The 15484-nt window shown below is 47.7% G+C and overlaps 1 long non-coding RNA gene across 2 annotated transcripts in view; it reads right to left on the bottom strand.

Annotated features, from left to right (window-relative positions):
* Nucleotides 1-15484, bottom strand: part of LOC101907800 (uncharacterized) — a 40239-nt gene that overhangs the window by 22640 nt on the left and 2115 nt on the right. The window contains exons 2-3 of one of the 2 annotated variants that reach the window (XR_001501643.3): nt 12591-12877; nt 1-12493 (exon numbers count right to left, since the gene is read on the bottom strand). The exon at nt 1-12493 is cut by the window's left edge and continues 22640 nt beyond it. This is a non-coding gene — a long non-coding RNA (uncharacterized lncRNA). Of the gene's footprint in view, nt 12494-12590; nt 14723-15484 lie in introns of those variants that run through there. The other variant, XR_009495650.1, reaches the window with a different exon arrangement.

Raw genomic sequence — 15484 nt, forward strand, 5'->3', positions numbered from 1 at the left:
AACAACCATTGACAGGAGAATGTTGGATCCCACCAAAGAAAAATACCCACATCCAAGGGAAAGGAGAAGCCCCAGCAAGATGGTAGGAGGGACGAAATCACGTTTAGAATCAAACCCCATACCTGCCAGAGATGCTCGGAAAACTCAAACAAAACCTTGTGCACACCAGGAGACCCCCACAGAGACTGAGCCAGACCTGCCTTTGAGTGTGTGAGTGTCTCCTGCGAAGGTACAGGTCACCAGTGGTCTGCTGCAGGGGCAGGGGCTCTGAGTGCAGCAGACCTGGGAGTGGCATAAACACTCTTGGAGAATATCACCATTAACCCCACCATAGAGCCACCAGGACTTACACGGGACTGGGGAAACAGAGCTGAAGGGCACACACAAAACCTTGTGTGCACCAGGACCCAGGAGCAGTGGCCCCACAAGAGACTGACCCAGGCTTGCCTGTGAGTGTCCAGGAGTCTCTGGTGGAGGCGTGGGTCAGCGGTGGCCTGCTGCAGGGTTGGGGCACTGAGAGTGGTGGTGTATGTCTGGCACCTTTTGAAGGAGGTCGCCATCATCTTCATTACCTCCACCATAGTTTGGTCCCAGGTCAAACAACAGCGAGGGAACACAGTCCCGTCCATCAACAGAAAATTGGGTTAAAGATTGACTGAGCCTGTTGAGCCCTGCCCAACAAAACAAGACCCAGTTTCCCCTCAGTCAGTCTCTCCTATCAGGAAGCTTCCATCAGCCTCTTCTCCTTATCCATCAGAGGGCAGAAAGAATGAAAACCACAATCACAATAAACTAATCAAACTGATCACATGGACCACAGCCTTGTCTAACTCAATGAAACTATGAGCCATGTCGTATAGCGCCACCCAAGATGGACAGGTCATGGTGGAGAGTTCTGACAAAATGTGGTCCCCTGGAGAAGGGAATGGCAAACCACTTCAGTATACTTGCCTTGAGAACTCCATGAACAGTATGAAAAGGCAAAAAATATGACACTGAAAGATGAACTCCCCAGGTCTGTAGGTGCCCAATATGCTACTGGAGAAGAGTGGAGAAATAGCTCCGGAAAAAATGAAGAGACTGACCCAAAGCAAAAACAAGACTCAGTTGTTCATGTGACTGGTGATGGAAGTAAAGTCAGATGCTGTAAAAAGCAATATTGCCTAGGAACCTTGAATGTTAGGTCCATGAATCCAGGTAAATTGGAAGTGGTCAAACAGGAGACGGCAAGACTGAACATTGACATTTTAGGAATCAGTGAACTAAAATGGACTGGAATGGGTGAATTTAACTCATATGACTATTATATCTACTATTGTGGGCAGGAATCCCGCAGAAGAAATGGAGTAGACCTCATAGTCAACAAAAGAGTCTGAAATGCAGATCTTGGGTGCAATCTCAAAAACAACAAAATGATCTCTGTTCGTTTCCAAGGCAAACCATTCAGTATCACAGTATTCCAAGTCTATGCCCAACCAGTAATGCTGAAGACCTGAAGTTGAACAGTTCTATGAAGACCTACAAGATCTTCTAGAACACCAAAATAGATGTCCTTTTCATCATAAGAAATTGGAATGCAAAGTAGGAAGTGAAGCGATACTTGGAGTAACAGGCAAATTTGGCCTTGGAGTACAAAATGAAGCAGGGCAAAGGCTAACAGAGTTTTGCCAAGAGAATGCATTGGTCATAGCAAACAGCCTCTTTCAACAACACAAGAGAAGACTCTACACATGGACATCACCAGATCGTCAATGCTGAAATCAGATTGATTATATTCTTTGCAACCAAAAATAGAGAGGCTCTATTCAGTCAGCAAAAACAAGACTGAGAGCTGACTGTGGCTCAGATCATGAACTCTTTATTGCCAAATTCAGACTTAAATTGAAGAAAGTAGGGAAAACCACTAGACCATTCAGGTATGACCTAAATCAAATCCCTTATGATTATACAGTGGAAGTGGCAAATAGATTCAAGGGATTAGATCTGATAGACAGAGTGCCTGAAGAACTATGGATGGAGGTTCATGACATTGTATGGGAGGCAGTGATCAAGATCATCCCCAAGAAAAAGAAATGCAAAAAGGCAAAATGATTGTCTGAGGAGGCCTTACAAATAGTTGTGAAAAGAAGAGAAGCAAAAAGCAAAGGAGAAAAGGAAAGATATACCCATTTGAATGCAGAGTTCCAAAGAATAGCAAGGAGAGAGAAGAAAGCCTTCCTCAGTGATCAATGCAAAGAAATAGAGGAAAACAATACAATGGGAAAGACTAGAGATCTCTTGGGAAAATTAGAGATACCAAGGGAAGATTTCATGCAAAGATGGGCAGAATAAAGGACAGAAACAGTATGGACCTAACAGAAGCAGAAGATATTAAGAAGAGGTGGCAAGAATACACAGAAGAACTATACAAAAAAGATCTTCACAACCCAGATAACTAAGATCGTGTCATTTGATCTCATCACTTCATGGCAAATAGATGGGGAAACAGTGGAAACAGTGAGAGACTTTATTTTGGGAGGCTCCAAAATCCCTGCAGATGGTGACTGCAGCCATGAAATTAAAAGACATTTGCTCCTTGGAAGGAAAGTTATGACCAACCTAGACAGCATATTAAAAAGCAGAGACATTACTTTGCCAACAAAGGTCCATCTAGTCAAAGCTGTGGTTTTTCCTGTAGTCATGTATGGATGTGAGAGTTGGACTATAAGGAAAGCTGAGTGCTGAAGAATGGATGCTTTTCAACTATGGTGTTGGAGAAGACTCTTGAGAGTCCCTTGGACTGCAAGGAGATAAAGCAGTCCATCCTAAAGGAAATCAGTCATGAATATTTGTTGGAAGGACTGATGCTGAAGCTGAAACTCCAATACTTTGGCCACCTGATGTGAAGAGCTGACTCATTTGAAAAGACCCTGATACTGGGAAAGATTGAAGGTGGGAGGAGAAGGGGACGACAGAGGATGAGATGGTTGGATGGCATCACCGACTCAATTGACATGAGTTTTAGCAAGCTCCCGGAGTTAGTGAAGGACAGGGACGCCTGGTGTGCTGCAGTCCATGGGGTCGCAAAGAGTCAGATGCGACTGAGTTACTGCACTGAACTGGACACGGAGGCAGGAGGAGGGCGAGATATCAAGTTGGTATTGTGAGGCCACCAGAGATGAGCAAGGGAGGGGTTACTACAGAGCCAGAGCCAGGCTGGTTGGGGCTCTTGACTGTGAAGGGGCTGTAACTGCTGACCTGCAGGCCTCCTGGAGCAAGACCCACGGAAGAATGTCCGGCCTCCCCCTTCCTCCCACCGTTCCATCTCAGCCAACACCACCCAATGGCTGAAACTTAATGACAGCCCATTGACAAGGGACCATGGGAAATGTAGTTTTGTGTACAGACTAGGGTGTGGGGGATGGGTCTGAGTAAAGCAGCGTTTGTCTGAGTTCATGCCTGTAGACGATTCCCTGCCTGGGGGACTTTGTGTTGGTCCCAGTTTTTTCTCCTATGAGCCTTCTGGTGCTTGTCGCTCAGTTCACATGTGTCAGGTGCAAGTGCTTCTCTAAACAGTGTTTCCCAAACTTGCTGACCACAGTATCTTCATAGTGACCCATGGCACACACACACACAACTGCAACCACTGTTTATGAAGCAACAGTTACCCTAGAGTGTACGATGTGTGCTGATATTTTCTACCCTATTTTCTGTTATAGCTGTTGTTGTTCTTACCATCACCATCAACATCATAGCTATCATCATCACCATCAGCAGCATCACCATCACCACCATCATCACCACCACCACTACCATCACCATCACCATCATCACAACCATCATCATCACCATCAGCAACATCACCATCACCACCATCACCACCATTACCGTCACCATCAACATCATAGCTATCATCATCAGCACCATCACTACTATTACCATCACCATCATCATCATAACTATCATCATAACCATCAATGTCATCACCATCACCACCATCACCATCACCACCATCACCACCATTACCGTCACCATCAACATCATAGCTATCATCATCACCATCACCACCACCACCACCACCATCACCACCATCACCACCACCACCATCACCACTGTCACAACCACCACCATCGCCACCATAATCATCATCACATCTGTCACCATTACCACCACCACCATCACCACCATCACCATCGCCAGTCTTTATCATCACTGCTTGTGTCCTGTGAAATTGATTTCCTCACTCACTTTGATGGGTATGCAATTTGAAAAACACTGCTCCAGAGTATGTGTCAAAGAATGACATTGTGGCATGATGTAGCATGTATGTTTATCTTTAATTCTATTGGGAAATGTCAAATAGTTTTCCAAAGCAGAAACACCCCACACACCCATCAGCAGTGCAGAAGAGTTCCAATTATTTCCCATCCTTACCAACATGTGGTCAGTACATAGTGGAATCTCATAGTAGGTTTTAATTTGCATTGTTTACTAATGGGAAAGAGCAATTTTTCATTTCTTTATGAGCCATTCCTACATCTTTTCTATGACATTTGTTTTTGTGTTTCTTTTGTGGCATTTGATTTTCTCCCTTTAAAGTTTGTAGATGTTCTTTATACATTCAGGATATTAATCCTTTGTGGCAATGTCTTTTCTCGGTTTTCAGCTTTTTTCATTTTCATTCTTGTGTCTTTATATGAATAGGTTTTTTTACTTTAATGTAATTTTATGTATCAATCTTGTCATTTATGGATCAATGTTTTGTGTTGTAAGAAATCTCTACTTCCCTTGTAATCATTAAAAAAATCTTCTAAATATTCAGCTTAAAATAATTTTCTTTTTATATTTACATTCCTCTAATGTATCTGGAATGTGCACTACCAACTCAATGGACATGAGCTTGAGTAAACTCTGCGAGATGGTAAAGGATAGGGGAACCTGGTGCGCTGCAGTCCATGGAATCACAGAGAGTCAGTCACAGCTTGACTTAGCAACTGAACAACAATTGTTTTTGAATTGCATTTCAAGAGAAGTCAGTTTCCTTCTTAACTGCACAGATACAAACATTCCTGCACCCTTTGTAAGGCACATCATTCTCCGCTGAGTTGTGCCTTATCTGTGAGGGTGGGCTTCAGGGCTTTCTACTCTGTTTGGTTAATCTCTTTGTCTATTCCTCTGCTGTTACTACACTGTCTTACTATTGAATCTTTTAATACATCTTGATACCTAGCAGGGCAAATTCCCCAACTGGTTCTTCTAGATATCTTAACAAATCGCGGACATTTGTTCTTGTGTGCAAATCTTCATTCAGTTTGTAAAGTTCCAAAAAAAAAAAAAAAAAACCTCTGGCACTTTATTTGAATTGCATTGAGCCTGAATGTCTTTGGAGACCAGCCATCTTTATGAAGCTTTAGTCTTCCTGTTCCTGAACGTGATATTTCTCACCATTTGTAAATTTCTTCTTTAATGAATTTCCAGGGGGAAGGGGTCCCCGGTATTTATTCAACAGCTTGAGAGGGGCTTATGGGGTAGGTACAAGGGCATGTTAATTGCTCGGCACTTGCAGAGGTAGCCTCAAGTTGAGAGACACAGGTGCTTGTGTTGAACTGCAGTAGCCTGTGCTGAGGTAAGGGGACACAGGGACACCACAGCATCTGCTACTTGCCAGGAGCAGGATTTTAATAAAGAAATTCCTATAACTGCAAGAAAAACCCACTTGTTCCAAGCCCACCCCTTTGCTACTGTGAGCTTTTTATTATTCCACAAGTGGACGCAAATCAAACATCTCATTTGTCACATTTTCAAAATGACCATCTAGAAGACAATAGTCTCGTTTGCCCACTATGGCTGTGCCACCCAATGCTTGGTGTGCTGAGCTGAATGGTATCTCCACAAGATTTATGTCCTCTCAGAATCTCAGTACAGGGCCCTGTTGGGAAATGAGGTCCTTGCAGATGTAATTAGTTCCTTGGTGGCTCAGACGGTAAGGAATCTGCCTGCAATGCAGGAGACCCGGGTTCGATTCCTGGGTCAGGAAGATCCCCTGGAGAAGGGCATGGAAACCTATTCCAGTATTCTTGCCCAGAGAATCCTATGGACAGAGGAAGCCTGGCAGGCCACAGTCCATGGGGTTGCAAAGAGTTGGACATGACTGAGCAACTAACACTGTCACTTTCAAGGTGAGGTCACACTGGAGTGGGGGGCCCAAACCCACAGGACTGGTATCCTTGTGAGAAGAGAGGAAGGGACATTGAGAAACACATGGGGAGGAGAGCCTTGAGAGGGACTGGAGTGATGCATCTGAAGCCATGCCACACGGATCCATGAGGGAGGCCTAGAAAGATTCTCCTTCACAGCTGCAGAGGGAACCTGCCCTGCCAGGCCACGCCAGGCCTGGCCACCCCAGCCCACCCCAGGCCACCCCAGGCCATCCCAGTCCACGGCCCTGCCACTGGAGTCCCGGCTTGGTCAGGATCACTCTGGAAGGCCAGCAGCTCGGGGTGGGGTGAGATGATGGTCAGCATCTGGGCTCCTCTGGGGTCTCAGGGAGGGGGATGGAGCTAGAGCTGCCCGCTCTCAGTGCTGCCCCCCATTCCCTCCAACAGCATTTGTTGAAGCATTGTGCTCGCAGCCCCCAGGTTCTTGCCCAACAGCCCAACCGTGAGCCAGATGTCGGTGGGAGGGATTTGAGAGTGGGCAGACACAGTGGCCACTGGCCGGGCTAAGGGCATCTCCCAGGTCCTTCCACCCTCAGCAGGCGTTGCAGGAAAACCACTTCTCTACACACAGTCCTTCTGACACTAAATGTGCGGGTTCCCTGCTGGGCGGTGCTGACATTAAGCACCCAGATTCAGAGCAGACCCCACAAGGTAAGGGTTCAGTCCCTGAGGACTGACCCCCAGATGCCAGGTGTCAGGATGGGGTCCCTCCTGGGTGCCTACTCTTCTGTCCAACTTGGTTATACATCAGAGGCTCCCACAAACCCCTCTTTCAATAATTTGCTAGAACGTCTCACAGAACTCAGGAAAGCACTGTACTTACTGTTGGTGGTTTATTATAAAGGACACAACTGAACAGAAGATAAAGGGGTTGAGCAGGGTGGTGAGCAAGGCGCTCCATCCCCACGGCCTGGGGCACATCGGCCGCCTAGCAGGACGGGGTGCTCACCGAGCCAGATGGTCTCTGAGCTCTGAACTTTCATGTGCAGTTTCTAGGGGAGCTCCGGTATGAAGCACAGCTGATTAAATCATTGGCCATCGCTGATTAACATCAACACCACCTCTAGTCCCTCTCCCTTCCCTAGGCCTTTGCCCAACTTCTAATCCGGTGCTTGGTTCCTCTGGCAACCAGCCCCATCCTCCCAGAGTCACTTCATTAGCATAAGCTCAGGGGTGGATGAAAGCATTTGTCATGAAAAAGAAAAGATCCCGTGTCACCCCGCCCCGCCACTCAGGGAATTCCATGCGTTTGAGAAAGCTCTGTACCAGAACCAAATGTCACAGGTGTCACAAAGCCCTTTGAGACAAAGTCTGCATGACGTTCTGAGTCCGTTTCCAATGGGCTTCTTGTCTTGGCCCTGGGTGCGCCATGTTGGGACCCTCGGTCCAGCTGTGGGGGTCTCCTGCCTGCCCCACCCCCAGTACCCCTTCTTTTCTGTGGCCTAACTGGGAGCACTAGACGTTCTCAAGGTGGTTCCTGCTCAGGTCCTTCCATCTGAGTCTCAACAGGAGCAAAGCTAAAGTTGCCTTTTACCCGTTATTTTTGAAGTTTAAATAAGGCTTACTAATTTTGACCACCATGACCACCAATGACTGGAGAAGGGCACAGCAACCCACTCCAGTATTCTGGCCAGGAGAATCCCGTGGAGAGAGGAGCCGGGTAGGCTACAGTCCATGGGGTCACACAGTTTCGGACATGACTGAAGCAATTTAGCACACACCACCAATGGTTGTCACCTCAGCTAACTGCTATTTTCTGTGTGCTCCCAACCAGGGTGCAGATGAAGAGAGCTGACGTCCCAGCTGTCTCTGCTGAAGTGCTTTTAATAGCGTTATTGACTTGTAATTGTCACACAGTAAGCTGGAGATAAAGTGTGCATTGGCTGTGTGTGTACCCCTGGGAATCCATCACCACTACCCACACTGTGAACAAATAAATCGGTATGTGATTGGCAGAGGTGTCCTGGCCCTTTGTCATCTGTGCTCCCTGTACCCGCCCCGCCCAGCCCAGGCCCTGGTCCACCCTGTGGTCCTCCCAGGACTCCACACGGATGAGGCCATAGAGTATACTTCCTGTCTGGATTCTTTCTCCTGGCATGATTTTGTGACATTTACTGCATTTAGTGCAGATCAGTAACTAATTCCATTTTATTGCAGGGTGGTGCTCCTCTGCAGAGAAGTTCTCCCCAACAACTGATAGGCATGGAGCATCTCCTTCACTCCCACAGCTCGTATGCTGCGTCTCTCTGCACTCGCCCCCAGCCTGCCTTATGCCCCTTGCCTATATTCTTCTTCTCAGAAAGTATTATTGGGGGAGGGTTTGATAAATATCAATTAAGTCTAGGTAGCTGATGTATTGTTCATGTCTTCTGTGCCCTTATTGATTTTTCTGTCTATGTGTTCTAACAATTACTGAGTATTGTTGACATTAACCACAGTTGGGAATCTGTTTCTCCTTCCACCCTTTCAAGTTTTGCTTCCTGTATTTGAAGACCATTGTTTAGGAGCCTGCTCATCCATGACTGTGAGCTCATAAAGCTGACTCCCTCATCTTTACTAAGTGTCCCACTTTATCTCTGATAATATTCCTTCTTCTAAAGTCTTGCTCCTTGGAAGAAAAGCTAGGCAGTGTATTATTGCCGACAAAGGTCCATCTAGTCAAAGCTACGGTTTTTTCTAGTAGTCTTGTATGGATGTGAGAGTTGGATCATAAAGAAAGCGGAGCACAGAAGAATTGATTCTTTTGAACTGTGGTGTTGGAGAAGACTCTTGAGAGTCCCTTGGACTGCAAGGAGATGCAACCAGTCCATCCTAAAGGGAATCAACCCTGAATATTCATTGGAAGGACTGATGCTGAAGCGTCAAGACTTTGGCCATCTGATGAGAAGAACTGACTCATTGGAAAAGACCCTGATGCTGGGAAGGATTGAAGGCAGGAGAAGGGGCGATAGAGGATGAGATGATTGGATGGCATCACCGACACAATGGATATGGGTTTCAGCCAACTCCAGGAAACAGTGAAGGACAGGGAGGCCTGGTGTGCGGCCGTCCATGAAGTCGCAGTGAGTTGGACACAACTGAGCAACTGAACAACAACAACAACAAAAACTGTAGCTAGCAAGATAGCCGCTTTGACTTTAGTTTGGTTAGTGATTGAATGGGATTGTTTTTTTCATCCTTATACCTGAACCCTATATATGTCTATATTTAACATGGGTTTCTTATAGATATACCATAGATTTTTAAAGTCCAGTGTGACCATCTCTACCTTTTAACTGGTGTGTTTAGACCACTCACTTTTAATGTGATAATTAATGATTGGATTAAAATGATAATTTTGCTAGATGTCTTCTATTTGTTTAAACTGGTTTTTTGGTTTGTTTCTCTTTTACTCTTTTTCTGCCTTCTTTTGGTTAAATGAACATTTTTCTTAATCATTCTGCTTTATGTCCTCCCCTTGACTTACTACTTTTATCTCTTAAAAAAATTTAGTGTTGTCCTTGGGTTTACAATATAAATCTTACATTAATTAGAGTTTGCCTTCAAATAGCATTAGACTTCAAATAGCATTAGACTATTTCACATACAGGGTAAGGGCCTTTCAGGGATAGTCCCCTAACTCCTCCCCTCCGTCTGTCCCGATGTTATGATCATATAAATACATTTAACTCTCACTTGTCCTATCAATCCAATACAGTGCTACTGTCTTCACTCTTGATAGCAGCTACAATTTATAGCAATTAAAAATAAGGGGAAAAGATATCTGTCTTATCTTCATTTCTTGCATTTTTGGTGCTCATTTTTTGATAAAGATCCAGTTGGCAGATTAATATCATATTCTTCCTGACTGATGAGTGTCATTTTTCATGTCTCATAAAGCAGGAATGCCAGGAGTGAATTCCCATAGTTCTTATTCCTCTGAGATAGTCCCGTTTTAACTTATAATTTTTAAAAGTTTTTTAACTGGTTCAGAGTTCTGAACCAACACTTGTTTCTCTCAGGTCTATAAAGATAGCCCTTTGCTGGCATCCTGCAGGCATGGTTTCTGAAGGGAATTTGCTGTAACTCTTATCTTTATTTCTCTGCATGGAATGCACACGTTTTCCCTCTGGTTTCCTTAGAAGTTTTTTTTCATGTCTTTTTTTTTTTTTCAGCAGCTTGAATATGTTTATGCTAAGGGATTTTTTTGTTTGGTTTTATTTGTTTGTTTGACTTTGGGGCACTTATCCTGATGCGTCTGCTCTGAGCTGCTTTGATCTATGGTTTAGTTACTTTCTCCAGATATTTCCTCTACTCCTCCCTCTGTCTCTTTTCTCCATCAAATTGGATTCCAGTTTTACAGACTGTTTAACATTGTCCCACGGACCTCAGACGTGTAACTCTGTTCTTTTCTCATTCTGGGTTCTCTTTGTGCTTCAATCTGGATATTTGCTGTAGAGTTACTTCCAGATTCGTGGGATCTCTGCTTGGCTAAGAGGCATTTACTGACCAGCCTAACAAAACTATCTCCATCTACCTATCATGTTTTCCAATTTTCGACGTTATCCATGTCTTTCTGTCTCACTGTTTCCATCTCTTTTCAGGAAGTACATTATTTTAAGCAAATGATCGAAAACAGCTTAAATCTCATTAATAGTGGGACCACTAAGTATGATTCCCACAGAATACATGTGCAACAATTTAAATAAATGTGTATATGCTGACCTGAAAAGAGCTATTGTGTTAACACGGCAAAGTTTAGAACCATGAGTGTTACCTCATGCATGCTTTTAAAATTTTACTAAACAACTTTCTAGGTTTATAAAGTAACAAATATCTATGAAATGCATTTTTGAAAGCCAGCAAAAAGATAGTGACAAGGACTAATTTTGAGGGGGGCTTAGGTGTGGAGGCAGATGGGGGGCCCTTAATTGTAACATTTCGGGTTTTCCGTGATTATAATGGAGCTAGTTCAGTTGGGTCCCTCTCCGAGTGGGATGAGGGTGAGTGCAGGAATGGTGGTCAAACATGCCAGGACGGAGGCTGGAGGCTGTGTTGGGTCCCATACATTGTTGGGTACAATGCAGTCCCACCCTGGAGGCTCCATCCTGGGCTCTGGTGTCACTTGTGAAATACACCTGCTTGCCTCCCTCCCTCCCTTCTGTTCTGCCATGCACACAGCAAAGACACCATCCTTAGGCAGGGATAGGGGCCTGAATTCTCCTGGAGGAAAGTGGGAAGACCACAAATAAGTAACAGACAAGTGAACAAATAAAAGAACAAGAGCATTATTGAGAAGCGCTCTGCAGGAAAGTCAAGCAGCCTGACGTGGAGGTGAGTGCTGGGCTGCTGGTGGCCATCAGAACTGCTCGGAGGACCAGGAGGTCAGGCTGAGATGCGAGGACACTGAGGGTGGGGGCAGGGCAGACAGGACCCAGGCGGCACCCTGGCTGAGTCAGGGTTGATGCTCTGATGCTGTTCTTGAGTGACAGCAGACAAGGTTGTGTGTGCATGTGTGGTGCTGGGGGTGTACACGCAGCTGGGGGTTGGTTTGCCCTGAGCAGTCACCCCAGTCACCTGGGTGGGACAAGCAACACTGATTAACTTGTCTGAATAAGGCTGTGGCCCAGGGAACAGAAGGGACCGGGGGTGCTGTTGCTGCTGGAAGGCTGCCAGGTGGGCAGGAAATGAAGGGACGGAGGGTCACCCAGACCCCTTCCTTCTACTCACGGGAGTTGGCAACATGCACTTCCTTTGTATTGATGAGCCTCAGTGGGGATTAGGAATGTCCCAGGTCATTAGAGGATGCACTTGAGAATTTGGGGGCGCCTCCCCTTTCCCCCTGATTCAACCTGAGCTGAGGCATTTCCGTCCAGCAGGGAAAAGAGGAAATGGCACAGCCAAGGTTAATAGAAATGTGTATTTATGAAGCTTTGACAGTCACTTCTAACAGCAGGCTGGTCACCTCTTCACTCGCGTGTTTCCTAACATGGTGCCACGTGGTGTTCACAGGGTGGGACGTGGCTTTTCCACATACACTTTTCTCGTTTAATTAGATTTTTCTTGGGGACGTAATAGTCCATTTCACGTACGTGTCATCATTACTTGCTGTTTTCAAATGCTGTCAACAAATCCCCCAAGAAGACCAGCTTCATCGGCTGCCCCACCTGGTGCCCAGCGCTCTGCTGGTTGGAGGCTGAGATCCAGGTGAGGCCGCCGGGAAGAGTTCGGACCTGCCTGCTGCAAAAGGCAGTGGCAATCCTGTCCTTCATCTGGCGGGTAGTTACTGAGGGTCCACCAGAGGCGGGTGTCTGGAGCTGCAGGTGAAAACACAGAAGTTGTGATGCCTGGTCCCCAGGCAGACACTGGCCGTGAGGGCAGCAGGCTCGGAAACTAACAAATATGCACGCTTACCCTGATGTGCCCGGTGGGGTGGAGAGAAGAAACGGGGCGGCAGAGGAGGTGGGGGGCAGAGTCCATCAGAGGCCAGGGCCCAGGGCCAGGGTCAGCTGGTCCATTCATCTTCCGGCTGCAGTTACGTCTCAGACACGGTGGACGGGCGATTAGGGCCTGAGGACTGACATGTGACTGGTCTGGAGCTAGATACGATGTTGGATACACTTCTCACAGCGGCTCTGTCTACCACTTTCCTTTCCCCAGTGAAAAGTTACTTCTGTCTTGCAGCAAGCCCAGTGGCGTCTCTGGACACAACGAGAAGGAGCAGCTCGAGCAGAGGTCAGATGTCCTCCCTTTCCTGTCCCTGGCCTTGCTCTGTCTGCTGGGCCCTCAGCCCCTTCCCTACACATGCTCTCTCTCCCTGCACAAACCCACAGTCCCACCCAGGACGCGCCCATGGAACCAGCAGCTGCCCACTGCACAGGTCTGACGGCAGCCGGTCCCTTGTCATTGAAAAAGCCCTGTATCGATTGAAAACACAAACACCCAGCACTGGCCGTGGAGGGGTGGAGCCTCTGGTTCCATCAGTCAAGCATCCTGGTCTTGTGGGTCCCTGCTTGGTGGGTGTCCCAGAGACCCCAACCCTGCGTGTCACCGGGACGAGCTGGGTGTCATCTGTCATTTCTCCCTGCGAAAAAGCTGTGGGGCCCACTGCAGTGGAGAGAGATGGGAACAGCATAAGGAACAGGGAGAGAGGCCAGCGCCCAAGGACAGGCCAACTGATACTTCTCTCCAAATGCCACCCACCCCTCAAACATACCACATGTTCCAGAATTGCGCTGTGCTTGGGCTGGCCCTCTCCCCAGCTCCCTTCCCACCGAGGGCCCTTGCTCTTGGACACCCTTCCCCCACCCTTCCGGAGCTCCTGTGGAGCCCCCGGGGCCGACCCTCCCCCGCTGCCCAGACTGTGCTCCGAGGACCGCCCAGCACCAGGCACAGCGGGGGTCCTCCTTCTCTGGGAGGAGTTGACTTGGGTCTGTCGCTCCTGGAGGGCGGGGCTGCCTGCACGCAACAGCACCCGGTTCCCTGGGCGGGAGTCTTTGTGAAGGAGGGCAGCTGCTGCTGCTGCTGCTGCTAAGTCACTTCAGTCGTGTCCGACTCTGTGCGACCCCAGAGATGGCAGCCCACCAGACTCCCCCGTCCCTGGGATTCTCCAGGCAAGAACACTGGAGTGGGGTGCCAATTTCTTTTCCGAAGGAGGGCAGGGAGACACAGAACCGAGCGGCGCTTGCACGCACTGGGGGTCTTACTGTCTTCGCACATGTCTGTAGTTTGTATTTTCCTACAGTGATGGCACATTATTGATATTTGTGGATATAGTAAAGCTCTAATAAAAAAAAGATGCAAAAGCCACGGGAACTGTGGAGACACCTAGCAGTGAGTCTGTGATAAGACAGTCAGTGAAAAAAAATAAGCACAAGATGTGTATTTTCACAGCTGTAAGTTCAGCAGTAATAGTGTTTCACAGTAGAAAGGCCACTTGTGTATTTTTGAAGCTGGCCCTCCCTCCAAAGCCCACAGAGTGGGGCTTGCCCCTGCTGGTGGGCTTCCGACCTGAGAGAGGAGAGACATGGCTAAACCCCAGTCGCCAGTGTGAGCAGGGACGCAGCGCTGCTGGCCTATTCCATGTTCTCCTTCCTGGAACCACGGTCAGGCCCAGTGGGCTGGGTTGGGAGGGCAGGGGAGGAGGAAGAGGTTGAAGACCCCTGCCCTTCAACTTCCTTACCCTGGGGCAGGGCTGCAGCCCATGGCCAGATGGACAGATGGCCGCAAGGCACAGGAAGGGACGCTGCCAGGACCCAGTACGTGCCTACCACAGACACGAACACACTGAAGTCCCACAGGACCTGGCGGGGCCCTCCGGGGTACAAAAGCCCTCCTGTGCTCCCCAGTCCTCGTTTGTAGAAAAAGCTCAGATTAGAGCAGTTACTAATTAGAGAAGCCAGGGAACCAGAAACAAAGGACAAGCAGCCAGCCCACAGCAGCGGTGATAGCTCCAACAATGGTCAGTGATAAAGCAGGGTCCTAGCTTCTCCTCGAGGGATGCGCACAACAATCTGACCCATATCTTTGTTCTGCAGAAACAAAGGCCCTGCCCAGGTGGAGGAGGGGGACCACATGCTGACCAAAAGCATGCAGACCCCAGACTGGCTGGGACAGAAGGTTGATGATACTGACTCCTGATTACCTCATCACCAAAGAATCAGAAGAAAGTTCATGAGCTGCAGCCCTCAACCCAAACACTGCCTTCTCTGAAAGCCATCGGGTAGTTTGGGTCTTTTGAACATGAGCTGCCTGGTCTCCTTGCTTGGCACCTGCAATAATAATCACTGTAGGGGCTCCCCTGGTGGTTCATCGGTTAAGAATCCACCTGCCAATTCAGAGGACACTGGTTTGATCTCTGGTCCGGGAAGATGCCATATGCCGTGGAGCAACTAAGCCTGTGTACCATAACTACTGAGCCCGGGCTCCAGAGCCCGCAAGCTGCAACTACTGAGCCCATGTACTGCAACGAGGCCAACGCGCCCTAGAGCCCACGGCTCTCCACAACAGCAGAAGCCACCACGATGAGAAACCTGCACTCTGCAACAAAGAGCAGCCCCCACTGGCAGCAACTAGAGAAAGCCCACACATAGCAACGAAGACCCAGCACAGCCAAAACAAATAAATAAATCTTAATTAAAACAAAAACAAAAACACACCACTGTACTCTCCTTCATCACAACACAGCATCAGTAGGCTGGCTTTGCTGTGATCTGGCGAGCAGACCCAAGCTCTGTCCAGTAGCAACACTGACGGCCACACATGCACACAACAGCACACAGTCATAGGAACTGCTCACACACGGACTC

The sequence above is a fragment of the Bos taurus genome, chromosome 1, assembly GCF_002263795.3.
Source record: "Bos taurus isolate L1 Dominette 01449 registration number 42190680 breed Hereford chromosome 1, ARS-UCD2.0, whole genome shotgun sequence".
Classification (NCBI taxonomy): Eukaryota; Metazoa; Chordata; class Mammalia; order Artiodactyla; family Bovidae; genus Bos; species Bos taurus.